Source organism: Ochotona curzoniae, unplaced genomic scaffold (assembly GCF_017591425.1).
Source record: "Ochotona curzoniae isolate NIBS_2020 unplaced genomic scaffold, NIBS_Ocur_1.0 scaffold_4683, whole genome shotgun sequence".
In the NCBI taxonomy this organism is placed as follows: Eukaryota; Metazoa; Chordata; class Mammalia; order Lagomorpha; family Ochotonidae; genus Ochotona; species Ochotona curzoniae.
The window spans coordinates 33,284,070-33,294,804 of record NW_024467121.1 but is presented as its reverse complement, the minus strand read 5'-3'; the positions used below and the strand labels follow the sequence as shown (position 1 = coordinate 33,294,804).

At 43.1% G+C, this 10,735-nt stretch overlaps 1 pseudogene; it reads left to right on the top strand.

Annotated features, from left to right (window-relative positions):
* The first annotated feature begins 8,987 nt into the window (after positions 1–8,987).
* Positions 8,988–9,688, top strand: LOC121148229 (annotated as a pseudogene).
* The last annotated feature ends 1,047 nt before the right edge of the window (positions 9,689–10,735 follow it).

The window sequence follows — 10,735 nt, the reverse complement described above, 5'->3', positions numbered from 1 at the left end:
CAGTCTACACCCATGCCAAGGGATCCTGCAGCCATGTACAGACTAGATCACAGCACCTATTCCAGCTCTCGCACTCACTAATGGGAACCACAACCCAGCCAGGGTGTCCTATTAGCTCCCCAACCAGGCCTATTCCCAGCCACAGATCTTGGGCATGCCAGTGGTTGTTCTGATCCAGCTTGGCATAGTCCCTCACCTGTGTTGGCCTTTACCTTCGGGTGCTGTAGCCTAGCCTCGCCCGGCCAGTCCCTAGTCCCAACTCTTGCTGGCGGGTGTTGCAATCTGGCCCTGCTCAGTCTGCTCTCATCCCTGGCACATGTAAACCAGTAAGTGGGATACCCTAGCCCGACCTGACTTGCATTCCATCCTGGTTTCTGCAGTGGCCAGTGGGCTAAGGTTTGCTCAACCCTGCCTTGTCTGCCTCTGCCAAAAAAGCAACCCACACACTCACCAGCAGATGGAGCTGCTTTGCCCTGTCTGTCCAACACACAGGCCAGGAGGACCACATCCTGAGCAGCAGGAGCTGTGGCCCACCAGGAGAGTTTCCCAAGTTCCCCCACTTGGCCCACTTCCAAATCCAGATCTCATGCATGCCATTGGGTGTTAGACCCTTACCCAGTATAGGCTGCCCCCTCCATCTTGGCCTTTGTACAGGCTGGTGGATATTGCAGCCTGGCGCATCCCATACCCTGTTTTAAGATGTCCATGTGAGTGATGCAGCCTGGACCTGCTCAGCCTCTTCTCAGACACAGCACCTGTGAATGTCAGTGGGTTCTATGTTCTTGACTAGCTCAGCCCATCACCACCCAAACTCTTAAGCCAACCAGTGGGACTTGTAATTCCATAGGATTAGGCCTCCATGTTCCCCACAGAATCTACCCCGTGACCAGGTTCTCTTGCATGCTGGTTAGTGTCCTCGCCCAGCCTACTGTGACCTGTCCCCTGTTCTGACATTCACTGTCAAGTGCTCGGGGACCCAGAATACCCTAACTGCCTACTACAAAGTCTGACTCCTCTCTCATTGCAAGACAAGAATTGAGGTTGCTGCAGATTTTTGGGTCAGAAAACCCTACAACAAAGCCAGGAGCCAGGGGCCTCCTCCAGGTCCCCCTTGCGGGTGCAAGGTCCCAAGTCCTTGAGCATCCTCAACTGCCTTCCCAAGCAACAAGCTGGGAGCTAGATGGCAAGTGGGGCAACTGACATTAGAACCAGTACCCATTTGGGATCCCAGGGCGTGAAGGCAAGGGCCCAGGCCACCAGACTACTGCGCCATTTTTAATGTACATTTTTTATTATTAATTACATTGCACTATGTGCCACAGTTTCATAGGCTCTGGGATTCCCCCAACCCCTCCCCATACCCCACCCCCACCATGGTGAATTCCTTCACCTTGTTGCAATATTACAGACAAATTCAGTTAAGATTCTTTCTTTGCAAACAAATACCAAGCATAGAGTCCAGCATGTTATTGTCCAGATAAACTCAACAGTTTCCTTGGGGGGACCATCTCTGGTCTGAAGGTAGAGCTGGCAGAATATCATCCTGATCAATTAAAAGCCCCAACATAGCATCAACAGCAATTTAATAACATTTAATGCACATCTTTTTTAAAAAAGTTTGTTTTCATCTTATTTGAAAGACAGAAAGAAATTTTCCATGTGTAATTTATACCCAAAATCCTACAACAGTCAAGATTAGGCCTGGTCAAAGCCAGGAACCAAGAGCAAATTACCCTCAGGAATATCAAGGACCCAAGTACTTGAACCTACTACCTACAAGAATGAACTTTAACAGGAAGTTGGTTTGGAAACAGAGCCCAGACTGTAACCAGGTATTCCAACTTAGGGTAAAAGCATTCTGAGAAGTAAGTAATGGTTACAGCAAATGCCCCTTTGTTTCTTTTTTTTTTTGGAAGTTCCATTCTATTGTCCAAAATAGCTATGTCAGTGTACATTTCCTCCTGATTCATAAAAGATTAACCATTTTCCCCCACTATCACCAACTTTTATTGTTTGATTATTTTATTCTAGCCATCCTATAAGGTATGAGGTGATATCAAACAGTGACTTTGATTTGTGTTTCCCCGATGATTCATGATGTTGAACATCTTTAGTGTTACCGATTGGGCATTTTTATGTCTTCATGACTCCTTTGGAGAAAACTTGCTCACTTTTTAGATTTTGTTTATTTTTAAGTATTTCAAAGAGAAGGAGAATGAGACAGAGCAAGTAAGATCTTCTAGCTGTTCATTCCCCAAATGCCCCCAACACAAATGGACCCAGCCAAAACCTGAAGCACAGACCACAAGCCAGTTCTGCTATATAGCTGGCAGGGACTCAAGTACTTCAATTCACTCCCTAAAAGTCCACAACAGCCAGGAATGGGCCAGGGTTGAAGAGAGGAGCCAGAAGTGTAATCCAGACCTCCAACATGAGTGGCAAATTCAATTCTTTTTTTTTTTAAAGATTTATTTTTATTGAAATGTCAGATAGACAGTAAGGAGAAGAGACAAGAAAATCTTTCGTCAGATGATTCACTCCCTAAGTGGCCGCAATGGCTGGAGCTAAGCCAACCCAAGCCAGGAGCCAGGAGCATCTTCTGCGTCTTCCATGCAGGTGCAGGGTCCCAACATTTTGGGGCCATTCTCAACTACTTTCCCAGGCCACAAGCAGGGAGCTGGATGGGAAGCGGGCTGCCAGAATTAGAACCAGTGCCCGTATGGGATCCTGGCACATAAGAGGTGAGAACTTTAGACACTAGGCTACTGCACTGTGCTCCAAATTCAATTATTGAGCCATCACTACTTCTAGGTTCTGCCATTGATAGGAAATCTAAATACAAAGGTAGAAACCAATCCCAAGCACTCTGATGTACAATGCCTGTGTTTTAGTGCTATGCTAAATGCCTACTTCCTGTAGTATTATTAATTTTAATTTACTTACATATTTGAGAAATGTAAGGGCAGAGAGACAGAGACATAGACCTTCCAGTTCACTCTCGAAGCTCCCACCATGACTTTGAGAAGGAGCCAGGAGCATCTTCCAAGTCTCTGCCTGAGCAGCAGGAATCCACCTGCTTGAGCTCTCAGTGCTGACTCCCAAGGCATCAGCAGGAAGCTGGAGTCAGGAATAGGAGACCAATGTGAAGCCTAGCCACACAGAATGCAGGCATCTTCATGGCAAGGCAAAAGGCCCATGCCTACAGCATCACTTCATGTTTATGCATTGTTATTTTTTCAACTTTGTTCAATTCAAATGAAGATGCACACACAGTGAGAGACAAGCAGACAGAGAGAATGCTCCCACACTGGTTACTCCCTTGCAAGTACCAGGGTCGGGCCTGAATGAAGCTGGAAGTCTGGAACTCACTGTGGGTCCCTTACATGATTGACACAGACCCTAAAAACTTGAGTCACCACCTCCTGCCTCCCACTGTTGGCATTACTAGGAAGCTGGGGTCGGGAATGGAGCTGGGATTCAAACCCAGACATTCCTATATGGATTCAGGTGTCCCAAAAGCAACTTCTTGATTGCTGTGCTAAGCAGCCTCTTAACCACAAATCCAGTAATATCCTTCCAAACCCAACTTGGTCTTTATTTTTTTTTTCAGATTTTTTTTTTATTCACTCAGGATCTTTAATGTTTTCTTACAATCTTTAGAGCTGATTTTTCTATCTCTGTGAAAAATGGCATTGGGGTTTTGATAGAAATGCATAGAAATTTTGTTTTGTTTGGATAGACTTGTAAGCACTATAAGTCTTCTGATCCTATGGAATATCTTTCCATATGATTGTGTCTTATTCAGTTTTTGTCACCTGTGTTTTATGGGTTTTCAGGGGTGCATCTCATCTGGTTGAATTTATTTCTAAGTAACTTTTACTATCATAAATGTTATTTTTTCTTGATTTCTTTTTTAGTTAGATTGCTATTTGTAAAAGTTCTAATGATTTTTACATTTTGATTTGCACACTGCAACTTTACTTAATTCATTTCATAATTTTTTTCTTTAGAGATCAATTTTTCCCCTCTCCTTTTTTTTCTTCCTCCCTTCCTTTCTTTTTCACTCTTTCTTTCTCTTTTATTTTCCCTCTCTCTCTCCCCTTTCTTCCTTCCTTCCTTCCTTCCTTCCTTCCTTCCTTCCCTCCCTTCTTCTCTTTTGTTTAAAAGAGTGACAGAGAGAGGAGAGGAGAAAGAAAGAAATCTTTAATCCATTGGTTCACTCCAAAAATGACTACAATGGCCTGAGTTGGACCAATCCAAACCCAGGAGTTTCCTCCAGGTCTCCCATGTGGGTGTCCTCCTCAACTAACTTCTCAGGCAATTATCAGGGAGCTGGATCAGAAGTGGAGCAGCCAGAACTCGAACTGCCGCCCATATGGGATGCTGGTACTTCAGGTTAAGGCCTAGCCTACTGTGCCACAGTGCTGTCCCTTTATTATTTCATTAAATGTATTTGTAAAACCAGTTTCTCTTTTTGTACCTTCCGGGACTCCCATAACTCTTATATTTGGCCTCTTAATAGTGTCTTTCAATTCTTGAATACTTTTTTTGGCCTGATCCAGCTCTGCTTCCAGCTTTTTGTTTGCTTCCCCCAATGACATGAAGTATCTTCCAATTTTAAGATTCTTTCTTCTGCTTGATTCATTCTACTTTGGAGACTTTCCACTGTACTGTTAATTTGCTCTATTATGTTCTTAATTTCTGATATATCAGCCTTGATTTGCTTTATTGCTGCTATTGCTTGTGGACAATATTCCTTAAATTTTTTGAACTCTTGTATGTGCTTCTCATTGTTGATTAGAAGCTTTAAAATGAGTTTTATGAATTCTGTGTCCCCCATTTTCTTGATGTCTTCCTCAGTTAACTCTGAGGTTGGCATAGGGTTTTGCTCCTTTGCAGGGGAGTTTTCAGCAATATTCATTGTGCCTTTGCCTCTTCTTTTCGCTACTTGATCATTGCAGAGTCTTCTCCTCGGGGCAGGTTTCTAAGCTGTTTCACCCACAGGTCTTCAGTTTGATTTTCCTTATTGTAGTTGGTACACAACTCTTTGCTTGCAGCCACTTGTGCCGCTCCCTCCAGCAAGTTTCAGGTCTGGGTTCTTACGTTAGATCTCCACAAAGAACTCTGTAGCCCCAGCTCCTGGCTTACCAAGCTCCACCTCCTGTGATACCGTGCTGAGGCTGCACGATTGTGTCTGCAACCTTTCTCCCACTTCTGGATTAGGGAAACACCAGGAGTCCTAAATAGCTAGGTTGTTGGTGGCGCTTATCTTGCCAGAACCTGTTGGATGATAGGTCTGGATGCCACATGGACCTATTTTGACCCATACAATGCCATAGTCAGTATTATTTTCCTGCGGGACCAATGCAATCCATGGAACTCAATGAGCTCTCATGAGATCAGCACATATGTAGTTCCCCACAGTCCTAAAGCTATTGCCACGGTGTACAAAATGGCACCCGACACACTACTATTACTACTACTAGAGTTCTTGATCTGCTGGCTGTCAGGTCTGAGGGCTACCCAGACCTGTCTTGGGTGGAACCTGTAGAATGCCATGTTGTTGTAGTTCACCAAGTCAGAAATGAGTTCACTCCCAGCTCAGTATATACTCAGTCCTTTCCACTGCCTTTGCTTCCTTAAGCAAAATGGCACCCGATTTAGCTCTAGGGGGCTGACTGGGCTGTGAAATCCACCCTGTTCTCGCACTGCCCATCTGGGATCTGCTGCTCTGTCTCTGCTCCTGGTCAAATCAAACAGACCAGCAGGACGGACAGTTCTTTGTCTGGGTTCACCTCCCAATCTCCCAGTGAAGCCCCTTCCCACCTGGTTGCTGGCGGAGTTCTGGCTGCTGGTGGAGTTGAGATCATCCTTAGCTGAATGCCACTAGAGTATCAGTCACTGCAACACCACACCATTGTTTTCACTGCTTTCTCGTATCTGTCAGTCTCCAGGTACCCCTCTGCTGTTGTTCTGTCCTCTCCTATTTCCTGGAATGTGCCCTCTGTGCTTCATCCTGATTAAATGTTTCTCTGTACATTTGAACATGTCCTTACCCTATTCCACCACCTTGATTTCTTACCCAAGATTATTTTTGTAAGAGTAATCTACTCCTACATAAAGACATTGTGGGGCCAGCATTATGGCAACATCAAGGCTGGCATCCTGTATTGGTGCCTGTGTGAGTTCCACATCTGATCTCACTCCCTGCTAATGCTTCTGTGAAAGCAATGGAGTATGACTCAAGTACTTGAATTCTTGATTCCATGTGAGAGAGCCAAAAGAAACTCCTGGCTACTGACTTTGACTTGGCCGAACCCAGCTGTTGTGGCAATTTGGGGAGTGAATCAGTAGATGGAAAAATCTCTCTCTCTCTCTCTCTCTCTCTTTCTCTCTGTCTTTCAAATAAATTTTAAATCTCTTTAGAGAAAATGATTCCTCTAGGGCTGGTTCTGTGGTGTAGTAAGTTAATCTTTTGTCTGAAGTACTGCCATCCCATATAGGTGCCAGTTCAAGTCCTGACTGATCCACTCCTCCAACTCTCTGCTTATGGCCAGGGAAAGTGGCAGAGAATGGCTCAAGTAGTTGGGACTCTGTACCTACGTGGGAGACCCAGAAGAAGTTCGTGGCTCCTGGCTTCAGATAAGCTCAGCTCCAGCCATTACAGTAATCTGGGGAGTGAACCAGCAGATAGAAGATCTCTCTCTCTCTAACTCTGCCTTTCAAATAAAATAAATATATACTTTTAAATGTGGCAATTCCACCCAGGCCTCTCACATGAGAGGCAGATCCCCAGTACATTGGATATCACCTCTTCTTCCCAGGGTACAGATCAGCAGGAAGCTGGTGTCAGCAGCCAGAACCAGATATTAAATCCAAGTATGCTGACACAGGATCTGTATGTTTAAACTGGTGTCTTCATCAGCAGGCCATAGGTCCACCCCTATCTTCCTTCTATTTGTTCAGTTTCCTCATTTGTTATTCAATTGCTCATCTATTTTTTCTGACCCAGCTGTGGTCAGTTGTGCTTTTCTTTTTTTTGTTGTTGATTTTTTCACAATACAATTTTGTAGGTATAGGGATTCCTCCCTCTCTCTCCCCATCCTTCTTCATTTCCCCCAACGTTGCTGTTTTTCTGATAGTACAAGTTATAAGCTTAACACAACATGGTAAGTACAGGCAAAGGTAGAAGCCCTAGTATCATAGCATAGAGGTGTATTTGTAAGTTTCATTGGGAGTCTTGCTTTTATTGGGAAGTAGAGAACTTTACACACGTACGTATATGTGTGTATGTTTGTATACATATGTGTGTGTTAGTATATGCACATATTTTACATGTACATATAAATATATTGTACTTTGCATCTTGTCTGTCTTATATGATAGAGAATTATGATATTTGCCCATTTGGGACTGGCTTACTTCATGAAGCATGATGGAATGATGTCTTCAGTAGTGGCTGCAATGGTGGTATCTCACATACCTCAAGCTTCCATGCCACCTGTATAAGTACCATGAGTAAATAGTATGTATGCAGGAGTAGGTGCAATATCTGGCAATAAATAATAATTTGAACTGAACATATATTATGTGGTAAGAGAACTGACACAGTATCAAAACAAAATAGTCTACCTGGGGGAAGCCAGATGAACTTAAAATAGTTGCTGAGGGAGCCAGCATTGTGACACAGCAAGTAAAGCTGCTGCCTGTTTCACTGGCATGCCTTATAGGCATTGTTTGTATCCCAGCTACTACACTTCTGCTCCAGCTCCCTGCTGATGACTTGGAAAAGCAGCAGAAGATGGTCCAAATGTTTGGGTCCCTGCCCCAATATGGGAAACTTGAAATGAAGCTCCAGGCTCCAGGCTCCAGGCTCCAGGCTGCAGCTTGGCCCAGCCCTAACCATTGCAGTTATCTGGGGTGTGAGCCAGTGGATGGAAGATCTCTCTATCTGCTTCTCTTTCCTCTTTCTATTACCCTGACTTTCAAGATAAAATTTTTAATGTATTTTAATTTGAAAGAGTCATAGAGATAAGGAGAGACAAAAAGAGATCTTCTTTCTGCTGGTTCACTCCCAAACGGCCTCAACAGCCAGAATTGAGTTCATCTGAAATCAGGAGCCAGGTGCTTCTTCTGGGTCTCCCAAAGTGGCACAGGAGTCCAAGAACTTAGATAATCATCCACTGCCTTCCCAGATCGTAAACAATGGAAACTAATCCTACTATTACACTGCTCTTGCACCTCAAAATAAATCTTTTATTTAAAAAAAAACCTGTTGAACATTTGTTATCTAAATGGCTGTGGAAGGAGTGCAGATCTGATTCTGGAAACCCTTACTATTTTTAAAAAGATTTACTTATTTTTATTGGAAAGGTAGCTTTACAGAGACAGAGAGACAAAGAGAAAGATTTTCCATCCATTGGTGGCTGCAACAGCTAGAACTGAGCCAATCTGAAGCCAGGCGCTTCTTCAGGTCTCCCACACCGGTGTAGGCGGCCAACGACTTGAGCCATCCTCTGCTGTCTTTCCAGCACAAATAGGGAACTGGATGGGAAGTGGAGCAGCTGGGACACAAACAGGTGCCCATATGGGATCCCAGTGCTTGAAGGGGGAGGATTAGCCAATTGAGCCATTGTGTCAGGTCCGGAAACACTTACTGCTATAATTCTAGAACTAAAGAATCTTACTGTGCCAAACGTACAGAACCAGTGTTTCTTAAGAGATAGCAAAGTACCATTGCTGCTGCCAGCTTTATTACAGAATCAACCCTGCATGCAATAATCAAAGCTGAAGCAGGAAGATGCCACCCCAAGATCCACAGCCCCATTTCCTACAACCAGAAAATCGAGGCAGAAAAAAAAGATCTTTGATGTGTGCAGATTCCAAATGGAGGGTGGGGGGGAGAGAGAGAGAGAGAAACCAAATTTAAAAAGTAAGGGGATCTTGTCCATATTTCCTTGAAGACATGACTTCTACAACCTGACACAATGTTTGGAGAGGTGACAGTCAGAAAAGCAATATCAGGATGTGATTCTCTTGAAATTGATGAAGTCGTTTTGTACTTTCTTTCAAAGAAAGAGACAAAGCAAACAAAGCAATTATGAAAGAGGAATTGGGAAGCTTTAAAAAGCATAGCCAACAATGTGGCTAAACAGGTTCTTCTGCTTGATCTGAAGTCCAACACTATCTGATGGTTACCCCAACCTTCGCAAAAGATAGATAAAGAAAATACATTTACCTGCCTTCATAAAATGTTTTTGGCTTTAGAAAAGAAAGAAAAAGAAGAGAAACAAAAGAATTTACTGGGAGAAGATTACTGAATAAAAATAGAGAAAATTTTCAGATACATTTAGATGAATTGCATGAACATGGACAACTACATTCTATGTTATCTTGCGTGCAATAGTGTCCAACTATTAGTTCTAACATTGAGCCCACCAATGTGTGTGGTCAGCCTAGATCAGCTGTGCTTCATCCTCTCAAGTGTAATGTTGAGAATCTTAAAGCACATAATCATTTTTTAAAATGGAGAGGTAAAGAATTTGTGGTTGAAGTGAACACCACTTTGGAAGACTTTGTGGCAGATTTAAATTTAGGAAACATCAAGTTGATTTTTGGAAGTTCACCAGCAAAGCAGAAACCTGTGGATATGAAAGACAGAAGAGGCTCTGAAGATGAAATGAAATGAAATGGACCCGCAGGTTTAAAAAATTTCTTTTGTTGGAGAAAGACAAGAGTATGTGCACAACCTCCCCTCATGAAGCTGCAACATTTCAGAAAAGATAATGACAGCCTGTACTCTGTCCTCTTCTTTTGCTTCTGCAAGCTGCATGGAAATGTTCTACCAGCTCTAAAAACAAACAAACAAACAAAAAGCTTCGCTTTATGTGGTTACAAAATCATTATGGATAATGACCCAAAGCCATTCCCTTTTCCCCGAGAACTTCTAATTCTTGTCCTCTCAATTTGTATGTGCTGAATAAAAAGCCTGAATTTGAAAAACCAAAAACAAATTTCTTTTGTTGTTTTTTTATGATGCAGTTGCACAGATTCATGGATTTCCCTTGTTTAAAAAATACTCCTGCCTCCTCTGATTTCCCCTATGTTGTTGCAATAGTCACACGCCCATCATGCCTGCTATGTAAGTGTATCCTGACATTTTAGGAATAGACAATGGTAGAAAGTCCAGCATCCTATTGTCAAGATATATTTGACAGTTGCATTGGGAGTCCTTCTTTTATTTGGGAATATAGATGCATATGCAATATATCATCAGTTGTTGCTATGTTAGTGTCCACAGTGTGTTGAAGCAAGTGTACCTGCTATAGAACTCAGTACTGTCTGAGAAGCTTCCTGGGAGATACTTGTAAAAAGTCAGCATTTGAGGACACAACCCTAGAATCTGAAATAAAAAGAATGGGTAAGTAGTTTACGCATGTACTTGAACAGCAATGTTAGCATCCCTGTTCAAAGGACAATAAGAACAGTAAGAGCTGTAAACGGCACCATGAGTCATGTTCCTGCTCTAGTTAAGCATCAGGCTAGAATGTGATGACAGCTGTTCAAAGAGAAGCAGAGATCAGCGTGGATTCTGCTGCAGAGCATTCTGGCCGGGCTGAGTCTGGGAGAAATTATACAAAGTGAGAAGAGGAGACATAAATCTGACTCTCCAAGACCAGATGCTGAGCAGGAGAAGGCTAAGAAAGAAAAAATCAGGAAAGCAAGAAAGACCTAG